We start from the raw sequence: 12,307 nt of genomic DNA, 5'->3' as shown, positions 1-12,307 counted from the left end.
CTCATATCCCTAAGCACGGTAGGCTACGGCAGAGGCTCTTTTTTGCAAGATGGGCAAAATCTGACAGAGACAGGTTGAAAGTTGTTTCCTATATAAAATGAATCTCTAGATTATTTCAAATATAGGCTTTTAAACCGGAGTATTCGGGTTTTGACCAACTTGGCTCAGTGCAAGCATTCTGGATGCCAATAATTGTATAACCCCAAAACAAATGGGGCTATAACTGTATATAACGCAGTAGAAAGGATGCCGTCTAAATGTTACCCTTTAGGCTAAACTCTGTCTTGAACCTATCATGGACCCTTATCAGAGGATCCACCATACAGACTATTTGTTTTTACAGGTGAATAGTCAATACATGGGAGATTGAGTTCTTTTCAAGTCAATGGGTTATACAACCTTTTAAAACAGCTCCTACCCTCTCGAAGGGCTCTCCTTTTACTGCCTGTATGGATTATCTATATATTTTACACTCCTCCCGCATTTCATTAACTTGTTGATGTGTGGACTGGACTGGGGGTCGGGTTAGGGTGGAAGTACAGGGATGTGGACTGGGGGTCGGGAGGCTGGTACACATGACAATTCTCCCATTTGTCCTATACGTTTCCTGGAACCACATAGACAGACCATGTAATACGTGAGGATTTACAGGGAGAGATGATTACCTTCAAGACCGATGCTATAGGCAAGATCAACTTTATTGCCCTCAAGGGGGCAATAATGATATCCATCTATAAACTACATGATACAGCCACTATAGACGACCTACATTTCATACATCACATTCTACCAATAGAAAAACAACCACTGTTTTGTGTGGTTGTGTAAAGATGCAAATGTGTGGAAAAATAGAGAGACTTGCCTGAAAGTGTTATTGTTGATGGACTTCTCATATCGGTGCCTGTACAGAAACCAGTGCTCTACTGTGCATCTCAGTGGGCATCAAACAGCGTCTCTAAGTCTTTACCTTGAGGTTATTTATCTGATACTGTACCTTGCATTCTCTCTAAAGCACTTTGCAAATTAACAAAGTATCACATTTTTAATAACAAAACTACCCAACTACTAAGATTCCATTCCTTTCTGTTTCAATAGATCATCTGAGTATTGGTCCACTAGATAGCTCACATCTGATACACGTTACATTTTTTGAATATCTACTTTCACCCGGTGCAGTTTATAATTGCTTTAATTAATGGTGTGTTCGTAAATTCAATCTGGAGTACTATAGTGCGCTCTGGGCATTCGTAAATTTAGAGCGTTGTCAGATTGTCCATTCTTAAATTCAGAGCCTTTAGCTCTAGGATTGAAAGATGGCGCCGACATTGCAAGATGGCACCAACAGAGATGGTCGCCTTGCTTCGAGTCCTTAGGAAACTATGCAGTATTTAGTTTTTTTCTGTATTATTTCTTACTGTTACCCCAGGAAATCTTAAGTCTTATTACATACATCCGGGAAGAACTATTGGATATAAGAGCGATGTCAACTTACCAATATTACGACCAGGAATGCAACTTTCCCGAAGCGGATCCTCTGTTTGGAACACCACCCAGGACAATGGACCTAATCCCAGAAGCCGACCCAAAACAACGGTGCCGCAGAAGTGGCAGACGGAGCGGCCTCCTGGTCAGGCTCCGTAGATGTGCACACCGCCCACCGCTTCCGAGTATACTACTCGCCAATGTCCAGTCTCTTGACAACAAGGTAGATGAAATTCGAGCAAGGGTTGCCTTCCAGAGAGACGTTAGAGATTGTAACATTCTCTGTTTCACGGAAACATGGCTCTCTCGGGATATGTTGTTGGAATCGGTTCAGCCACCGGGCTTCTCCATGCATCGCGCCGACAGAGAGAAACTCCTCTCTGGGAAGAGGAAGGGCGGGGGTGTATGCTTCATAATTAATGACTCATGGTGTAATCATAACAACATACAGGAACACAAGTCCTTTTACTCACCCGACCTAGAATTCCTTACAATCAAATGCCGGCCATATTATCTCCCAAGAGAATTCTCGTCAGTTATCGCCACAGCGGTGTACATTCTCCCTCAAGCAAGCACCAAGACAGCCCTCAGGGAACTCACTGGACTCTATGTAAACTGGAAACCATATATCCTGAGGCTGCATTTACTGTAGCTGAGGATTTAAAAAAAGCAAATTTGAGAACAAAGCTACCTAAATTCTATCAGCATATAGATGGCACTATGCGCAGGTGTAATACACTCGATCACTGCTACTCTAACTTCCGCAATGCATTCAAAGTAGAGGCCGACCGATTATGATTTTTCAACGCCGATACCGATTATTGGGGGACCAAAAAAAGCCGATACCGATTAATCAGACAATTTTTATATATATATTTGTAATAATGACAATTACAACAATACTGAATGAACACTTATTTTAACTTAATATAATAAATCAATAAAAATCAATTTAGTCTCAAAAGAATAATGAAACATGTTCAATTTGGTTTAAATAATACAAAAACACAGTGTTGGAGAAGAAAGTAAAACTGCAATATGTGCCATGTAAAAAAGCGTACGCTTAAGTTCCTTGTTCAGAACATGAGAACATATGAAAGCTGGTGGTTCCTTTTAACATGAGTCTTCAATATTCCCAGTTAAGAAGTTTTAGGTTGAAGTTATTATAGGACTATTTCTCTATACCATTTGTATTTCATATACCTTTGACTATTGGATGTTCTTATAGGTMCTATAGTATTGCCAGCCTAATCTCGGGAGTTGATAGGCTTGAAGTCATGAACAGCGCTGTGCTTCAAGCATTGCGAAGAGCTGCTGGCAAACGCAGGAAAGTGCTGTTTGAATGAATGCTWACGAGCCTGCTGCTGCCTACCACTGCTCAGTCCGACTGCTCTATCAAATCATAGACTTAATTATAATATAATAAACACACAGAAGTACGAGCCTTAGGTCATTAACATGGTCAAATCCAGAAACTATCATTTCGAAAACAAAACGTTTTATTCTTTCAGTGAAATACGGAACCGTTCTGTATTTTATCGAACGGGTGGCATCCATAAGTCTAAATATTGCTGTTACCTTGCACAACCTTCAATGTTATGACATAATTATGTAAAATTCTGGCAAATTAATTACGGTCTTTGTTAGGAAGAAATGGTCTTCACACAGTTCACAACAAGTCATGTGGCCAAACTGCTGCATATACCCAGACTCTGCTTGCACAGAACACAAGAGAAGTGACACAATTTCTCTAGTTAATTTTGCCTGCAAACATGAATTCCTTTTAACTAAATATGCAGGTTTAATCCCAGTCTGCTGTCCCCACATGCTTCTCGATGGCCACCATTGTTCCTGTACCCAAGAAGGCAAAGACAACTGAACTTAAATGACTACCGCCCCGTAGCACTCACTTCTGTCATCATGAAGTGCTTTGAGAGACTAGTCAAGGAACATATCACCGCCACCTTACCGGCCATCCTAGACCCACATCAGTTTGCATACCGCCACAACAGGTCCACAGATGATGCAATCGCCTGCACACTGCCCTATCCCATCTGGACAAGAGGAATACCTATGTAATAATGCTGTTCATTGACTACAGCTCAGCATTCTACACCATGGTATTCTCCAAGCTCATCATCAAGCCGGAGGCCCTGGGTCTCAACCCCGCCCTGTGCAATTGGGTCCTGGACTTTCTGACAGGCTGCCCCCAGGTGGTGAAGGTAGGAAACAACATCTCCACTTCGCTGATCCTCAACACTGGGGCCCCACAAGGGTGCGTGCTCAGCCCCCTCCTGTACTCCCTGTTCACACACGACTGCATGGCCATGCACACCTCCAACTCAATCATCAATTTTGCAGATGACACAACAGTAGTGGGCTTGATTACCAACAACGATGGGACTGCCTACAGGGAGGAGGTGAGGGCACTCAGATTGTGGTGTCAGGAAAACAACCTCTCATTCAAAGTCAACAAAACAAAGGAGATGATCATGGACTTCAGGAAACAGCAGAGGGAGCACCCCCCCTATCCACATCGAAGGGACAGCAGTGGAGAAGGTGCAAAGTTTTAAGTTCTTCGGCGAACACATCGCAGACAAACCAAAATGGTCCACCCACACAGACAGTGTGGTGAAGAAGGCACAACAGCACCTCTTCAACCTCAGGAGGCTGAAAAAATTTGGCTTGTCACCCAAAACCCTGACAAACTTTTACAGATGCACAATTGAGAGCATCCTGTCGGGCTGTATCACAGCCTGGTACGGCAACAGCACCGCCCTCAACCGCAAGGCTCTCCAGAGTGTGGTGTGGTCTGCCCGCACAACGCATCACTGGGGGCAAACTACCTGTCCTCCATGACACCTATAGCACCCAATGTCACAGGAAGGCTGAAAAGATCATCAAGGACAACAACCACCCGAGCCACTGCCTGTTCACACCACTACCATCCAGAAGGCGAGGTCAGTACAGGTGCATTAAAGCTGGGACCGAGAGACTGAAAAACATCTTCTATCTCAAGGCCATCAGACTGCTATACAGGAATCACTAACTCAGAGAGGCTGCTGCCTACATTGAGACCCAATCACTGGTCACTTTAATAAATGGATCACTAGTCACTTTCAACAATGCCACTTTAGATAATGACACTTTAACAATGTTTATATATCTTACATTACTCATATCTCATGTATATACTCTATTTTATACCATCCACTGCACCTTGCCTATGCCGCTCGGCCATCACTCATCCATATATTTATATGTACATATTCCCATTCACCCCTTTAGATTTGTGTGTATTAGGTAGTTGTTAGGGAAATTGTTAGATTACTTGATATTGAGCTACTTGAATATTACTGCACTGTCGGAACTAGAAGAACAAGCATTTTGCTACACTCACATTAACATCTGCTAACCATGTGTTTGTGACCAATAAAATGTTATTTGATAGGAGCATTCAGAGCGCACACTGGACGCTCTTGCCAAGGAGCAGGGTTGATCCGAGAGTTCTGACTTCACAACGGTAGTCAAGCACCCACGCTAACTGGCTAACTTCACTCTGACCATTTTACTCAGCCTAACAGAGCTGGTTAGGCTGTTTTCATGTTCTCCAGAGCGTTGGGGACTGTGACTGTGCTGCTGGCAACAATTTTATTATGCTTTTTTGCCGACATTTACTGACACCGGCCATATTCAACGGGTGTTGAGCGTTCATAAATTCATCAGTTATTCTGCGCTCTGGCACGCTCAGACGAGAGTGCTATGAAATCGGAGTAAATAGCCAGAGTGAATTTACGAATGCACCCTAAAGGGCTGCCTAAATAGGTCACAATTATCATTCATCCAAGGAAATGAGTGACACAAACTCATTTCTATAACCACCCGGGGCAAGAAATGCACTTTAGAAAATGAGTTTTAGAACCTGCAAACTTTTATTTGAAGTGAATTCATTAGAATGGATTTTTGGTTTTGTAATTTACATTACCCCATCTTGGGCTTTCAGAATGTTTATGGTAAATGTGGATTTGTGAAAGTGGTTAGTGAAGCAGGACTATGCTTCCATGTTTCAGTAGTTCAGTCAAACACCAGCAGCACTAAGAAGGAAATAATCAATTCCACAATGTTAGAACAGCCATGACTGAAAGAGCAGTGCAGCAACTCTCTGTTATCTCTGCAGATAAACGTTTAGTCCTTCAAATATGGATATTGGCTTCTTCCCCAAACCATCAGAGCACTGTTACAGACACTTTCACAGGTTAAGTTGGAAGCCCAAATCACTCTAGTATGGCAGGATATGTAGAGTAGACATGTTGCTATGATACAATATCTTACTACATAGACAACACAGGACTCCTTTTTGAGAAGGATGGTATAGTCCCTCCAGCGGTCACAACTGGTGAGCACTACCTGAGTGATGCTACTTATAGCTTGCCATCAGTGCAAAGTCACAGAGGACTAACTTGTGTTTCACATCTGTCAGTATTGTTCCACATGAGCGAGTCTGACCACAAGTCAGATACCACTATGATGACAGGTAACGAGTAAATGTATCGAATTAGAAAGTAACCTACCCAACTCTGGACAAACACACTCAATTATCTGCACTTGACCCTGAATCCATTCCCATTTTTGTGCCCCTTTTGCCCATTGTAAAATAAAACAAAGAGCATGTGGTAAGTACATTAGAACACATCAGGCAGACATTTTATCTGGAGCTTATTTTCCCCTTGGTTGTCACATCAGTCCGTGTGAAAGGAGCGTTACTGAGCCAATCCATCCAGGCACTGGAGCGCACTGACACGTTTCACTGTGTTTAATCAGCAGGTGATGGATACTCCTTGTTTTTTTCTGGACTTTCTAAATCTGCAGTTGTCTTTCATGCATACACATTACAGCATTAATACATATACTCTTTCATGCTGTCACCTTGTCTGTCTTTCTCTCTGTTTCTCTTTCTCTCCCTCTGTTTCTCTCTCTCTCCCTTTCTCCCTGTCTCTCAGTCCATGCACCTCTGTTTGTCTGTCTGTCTGTCCTGTCACAGCAGTAAATTGTGTCCAGGTCAAATCATTCTCTGTTTGTAGTCTTGTCCCTAGCTCGTTAGGTTGTCATCTTTGCCATTAGTGTAGCAGCTTTCAACGCTCTACTTCAGCTGCAGGAGAAGGGACTGACATTTCTTTTACATTGTAGAACAATAGTGAAGTATGGAATAACACATATGGAATCATGTAGTGACCAAAAAAGTGTTAAACAAATTAAAATATATGTTATATTTGAGATTCTTCAAAGTAGCCACCCTTTGCCTTGATGACAGATTTGCATGCTCTTGGTGTTCTCTCAACCAGCTTCATGAGGTAGTCCCCTGGAATGCATTTAAATTAACAGGTGTGCCTTGTTTTGTGGAATTTATTTCCTTCTTAATGCGTTTTAGCCAATCACTTGTGTTGTGACAAGGTAGGGGTGCTATACAGAAGGCAGCCCTATTTGGTAAAAGACCAAGTCCATATTATGGCAAGAACAGCTCAAATAAGCAAAGAAAAACGACAGTCCATCATTACTTGAAGACATGAAGGTCAGGTAATCCGGAAAATTTAAAGAATTAAAAAATTTTCTTCAGGTGCAGTCGCAAAAACCATCAAGCGCTATGATGAAACTGTCTCTCATGAGGACCGCCACAGGAAAGGAAGACCCAGAGTTACCTCTGCTGCGGAGGATAAATTAATTAGTTACCAGCCTCAGAAATTGCAGCCCAAATAAATGCTTCAGAGTTCAAGTAGCAGACACATTTCAACATTAACTGTTCAGAGACTGTGTGAATCAGGCATTCACGCAGGGATGCTGGCCTTTTAGGCAGAGTTGCAAAGAAAAAGCAATATCTCAGACTGGCCAATAAAAAGAAAAGATTAAGATGGGCAAAAGAACACAGACACTGGACAGAGGAAGGCCAGCATCCCAGAGTCGCCTCTTCACTGTTGATGTTGAGACTGGTGTTTTGCGGGTACTATTTAATGAAGCTGCCAGTTAAGGACTATATACACACATACACAAACACACACTACCAGTCAAAAGCCACCCTTTGCCTTGATGACAGCTTTGCACACTCTTGGCATTCCCTCAACCAGCTTCATCTGGAATGCTTTTCCAACAGTCTTGCCAGTTGAGGACTTGTGAGGCGTCTGTTTCTCAAACTAGACACTTGAATGTACTTCTTCTCAGATGTGCACCTATGCCTCCCACTCCTCTTTCTATTCTGGTTAGAGCTAATTTGCGCTCTTCTGTGAAGGGAGTAGTAAACAGCGTTGTATGAGATCTTCAGTTTCTTGGCAATTTCTCGCATGGAATAGCCTTCATTTCTCAGAACAAGAATAGACGAAAGAAAGGTCTTTGTTTCTGGCCATTTTGAGCCTGTAATCGAACCCACAAATGTTGATGCTCCAGATACTCAACTAGTCTAAACAAAGCCAGTTGTATTACTTCTTTGATCAGCACAACAGTTTTCAGCTGTGCTAACATAATTGCAAAGGGGTTTTCTAATGATCAATTAGCCTTTTAAAACAATAAACTTGGATTAGCTAACGCAACGTGCCATTGGAACACAGGAGTGATGGTTGCTGATAATGGGCCTCTGTACGCCTAATTAGATATTCCATAAAAAATCATCCGTTTCCAGCTGCAATAGTCATTTTCAACATCAACAATGTCTACACTGTATTTCTGATCAATTTGACGTTATTTTAATGGGCAAAAAATAGCTTTTCTTTCAAAAACAAGGAGATTTCAAAGTGACCCCAAACTTTTGAGCGGTAGTGTATGTATGTATGTATATGTGTGTGTGTGTGTATATATATATATATATATATATATATATATATATATACAGTGGGGAGAACAAGTATTGTACACTATGCCGATTTTGCAGGTTTCTTTCCTACTTAACGCATGTAGAGGTCTGTCATTTTTATCATAGGTACACTTTCAACTACTGTTGAGAGACGGAATCTAAACACAAAAATCCAGAAAATACACTTGTATGATTTTAAGTAATTAATTTGCATTTATTGCATGACATAAGTATTTGATCACCACCAACCAGTAAGAATTCCGGCTCTCACAGACCTGTTAGTTTTCTTTAAGAAGCCCTCCTGTTCTCCCATCATTACCTGTATTAACTGCACCTGTTGAACTCGTTCCCTGTATAAAGACACCTGTCCACACACTCAATCAAACAGACTCCAACTCTCCACAATGGCCAAGACCAGAGAGCTGTGTAAGGACATCAGGGATAAATTGTAGACCTGTAAAGGCTGGGATGGGCTACAGGACAATAGGCAAGCAGCTTGGTGAGAAGGCAACAACTGTTGGCGCAATTATTAGAAAATGGAAGAGTTCAAGATGACGGTCAATCACCCTCGGTCTGGGGCTCATGCAAGATCTCACCTCGTGGGGCATCAATGATCATGAGGATGTGAGGGATCAGCCCAGAACTACACGGCAGGACCTGGTCAATGACCTGAAGAGAGCTGGGACCACAGTCTCAAAGAAACCATTAGTAACACAACTACGCCGTCATGGATTAAAATCCTCGCAGCGCACGCAAGGTCCCCCTGCCCAAGCCAGCGCATGTCCAGGCCCGTCTGAAGTTTGCCAATTGACCATCTGATGATCCAGAGGAGGAATGGAGAAGGTCATGTGGTCTGATGAGACAAAATAGAGCTTTTTGGTCGTAAACTCCACTCGCCGTGTTTGGAGAAGAAGAGGATGAGTACAACCCCAAGAACACCATCCCAACTGTTGAAGCAGGAGGTGGAAACATCATTCTTTGGGGATGCTTTTCTGCAAAGGGGACAGGAGAACTGCACCGTATTGAGGAGAGGATGGATGGGGCATGTCTACGCGAGATCTGGACCAACACTCCTTCCCTCAGTAGAGCAATTGAATGATGGGTCGTGGCTGGGTCTTCCAGCATGACAACGACCCGAAACACACAGCCAGGCGCAACTAAGGAGTGGCTCGTAAGAAGCATCTCAAGGTCCTGGAGTGGCCTGGCCAGTCTCCAGACCTGAACCAATAGAAATCTTTGGAGGGGCCGAAAGTCCGTATTGCCCCAGCGACAGCCCCGAAACCTGAAGGATCTGGAGAGGTCTGTATGGAGGAGTGGGCCAAAATCCCTGCTGCAGTGGTTGCAAACCTGGTCAGAACTACAGGCGTATGATCTCTGTAATTGCAAACTAAGGTTTCTGTACCAAATATTAGTTCTGCTTTTCTGATGTATCAAATACTTATGTCATGCAATAAAATGCCAATTAATTACTTAAAAAATCATACAATGTGATTTTCTGGATTTTTGTTTTAGATTCCTTCTCTCACAGTTGAAGTGTACCTATGATAAATATCAGACCTCTATGCTTTGTAGTAGGAAAACCTGCAAAATCGTCAGTGTATCAAATACTTGTTCTCCCCACTGTATATATATTATAATTATATGTATATACACGTGAGTCCGGAGTTTAACAATATCATTTAGGTTGGAGTCATTAAAACTAGTTTTTCAACCACCACAAATTTCTTATTAACAAACTATTGTTTTGGCAAGTCAGTTAGGACATCTTCTTAGTGCATGACACAAGTAATGTTTCCAACAATTGTTTACAGATTATTTAACTTATAATTCACTGTATCACAATTCCAGTGGGTCAGAAGTTTATATACACTAAGTTGACTGTGCCTTTCAACAGCTTGGAAAATTCCAGAAAATTATGTCAAGGGTTTAGAAGCTTCTGATAGGCTAATTGACATAATTTGAATCATTTGGAGGTGTACCTGTGGATGTATTTCAAGGCCTACCTTCACACTCAGTGCCTCTTTGCTTGATATCATGGAAAAATCAAAAGAAATCAGCCAAGACCTCAGAAAATAAATTGTAGACCTCCACAAGTCTGGTTCATCCTTGGGAACAATTTCCAAAGGCTTGAAGGTACCATGTTCATCTGTACAAACAATAGTACGCAAGTATAGACACCATTGGACCACGCAGCCGTCATACCGCTCAGGAAGGAGAGGCGTTCTGTCTCCTAGAGATGACCGTACTTTGGTGCGAAAAGTGTAAATCAATCCCAGAATAACAGCAAAGGTCCGTGTGAAGATGCTGGAGGAAACAGGTACAAAAGTATCTATATCCACAGTAAAACGAGTACTATATCGACATAACCTGAAAGGCCGCTCAGCAAGGACGAAGCCACTGCTCCAAAACTGCCATAAAAAAGCCAGACTACGTGTTGCAACTGCACATCGTACTTTTTGTAGAAATGTTCTCTGGTCTGATGAAACAAAAATAGAACTGTTTGGCCATAATGACCATCGTTATGTTTGGAAGAAAAAGGGGGCGGCTTGCAAGTTGAAGATCAACATCCCAACCGTGAAGCACGGGGATGGCAGCATCGTGTTGTGGGGGTGCTTTGCTGCAGGAGGGACTGGTGCACTTCACAAAATAGATGGCATCATGAGGGGGGAAAATGATGTGGATATATTGAAGCAACATCTCAAGACATCAGTCAGGAAGTTAAAGCTTGGTCGCAAATGGGTCTTCCAAATAGACAATGACCCCAAGCATACTTCCAAAGTTGTGGCAAAATGGCTTAAGGGCAACAAAGTCAAGGTATTGGAGTGGCCATCACAAAGCCCTGACCTCAATCCAATAGAACATTTGTGGGCAGAACTGAAAAAGCGTGTGCGAGGCCTACAAACCTGACAGTTACACCAGCTTTGTCAGGAGGAATGGGCCAAATTCACCCAATTTATTGTGGGAAGCTTGTGGAAAGCTACCCGAAACGTTTGACCCAAGTTAAACAATTTAAAGGCAATGCTACCAAATACTAATTGAGTGTATGTAAACTTCTGACCCACTGGGAATATGATAAAATAAATATAAGCTGAAATAAGTCATTCTCTCTACCATTATTCTGACATTTCACATTCTTAAAATAAAGTGGTGATCCTAACTGACCTAAGACAGTGAATTTTTACTAGGATTAAATGGCAGGAATTATGAAACTGAGTTTAAATGTATTTGGCTAAGGTGTATGTAAACTTCTGACTTCAACTGTACAGTATATATGAGTTTCTCAAAATATTTTGGAAGAGTTTGTAATGTTTTCCTCTGATTCACCAACAGTCACAATGTGTCCTGTTTTGAGGTTCAGAACATTCTCGTGAACGAAACGGATTAAAGTTTTAGTGTGATGCTGCATCATGAGGAGGAGTTTTGTGGCTGACGGTAGTTCACTGTGATCTAATTTGGCTTTGTATGAATCATTTAACCCTCGCTCCACAGAGCTGCATTCTGTCAGTCTTAAGACTGGAAGGTGCCATTGGAAAGTGCCACATTTTAGGGGTTTGTTTCATCAGCTGAAGCTGTGGTTGTACTGATGTAAAAATCTATGTTGGAATAAGAAGATTAAAGCAAGACATTATTGCTGCAGAATTAATTGCACTTTTTCTGTTGTCATAAACAAAGTCAATGGCCCATGAAAGATTAATCACGGGAAGTTTTACCAAGTATATCCAAACAGTTTGTTCTTTTCTTTGTCAACATTCCACAGCTAATTGCTCTGTATTTATTTTCATTTAGTGAACCTTGATAAACAATCCTTTAAAGAGAAGCATCTCATTTAGGGCCTCAGCGATGCGTTAAATACCACAACAACTTAACAAATTCCTCTTTCTGCATCGGGGTTCCTGCTGATGCAAAACTTGTTGGTGTGATGAGAAAGAGGGGAAAAAAGGAGCCTGAAGAGTGACTTGTATCTGGTTCATCCTGAGATTCTGAAGT

The 12,307-nt window shown here is 42.0% G+C and overlaps 1 protein-coding gene across 1 annotated transcript in view; it reads left to right on the top strand.

The window, feature by feature from the left end:
- LOC111955573 (voltage-gated potassium channel regulatory subunit KCNG2-like) overlaps positions 1–12,307 on the top strand; it is a 36,674-nt gene that overhangs the window by 758 nt on the left and 23,609 nt on the right. The gene's annotated exons all lie outside the window — the stretch shown is intronic.

The sequence above is a fragment of the Salvelinus sp. IW2-2015 genome, linkage group LG31, assembly GCF_002910315.2.
Source record: "Salvelinus sp. IW2-2015 linkage group LG31, ASM291031v2, whole genome shotgun sequence".
Classification (NCBI taxonomy): domain Eukaryota; kingdom Metazoa; phylum Chordata; class Actinopteri; order Salmoniformes; family Salmonidae; genus Salvelinus; species Salvelinus sp. IW2-2015.
Note: the sequence above shows the minus strand (reverse complement) of the source record. Positions and strands in the feature narration are given on the sequence as shown.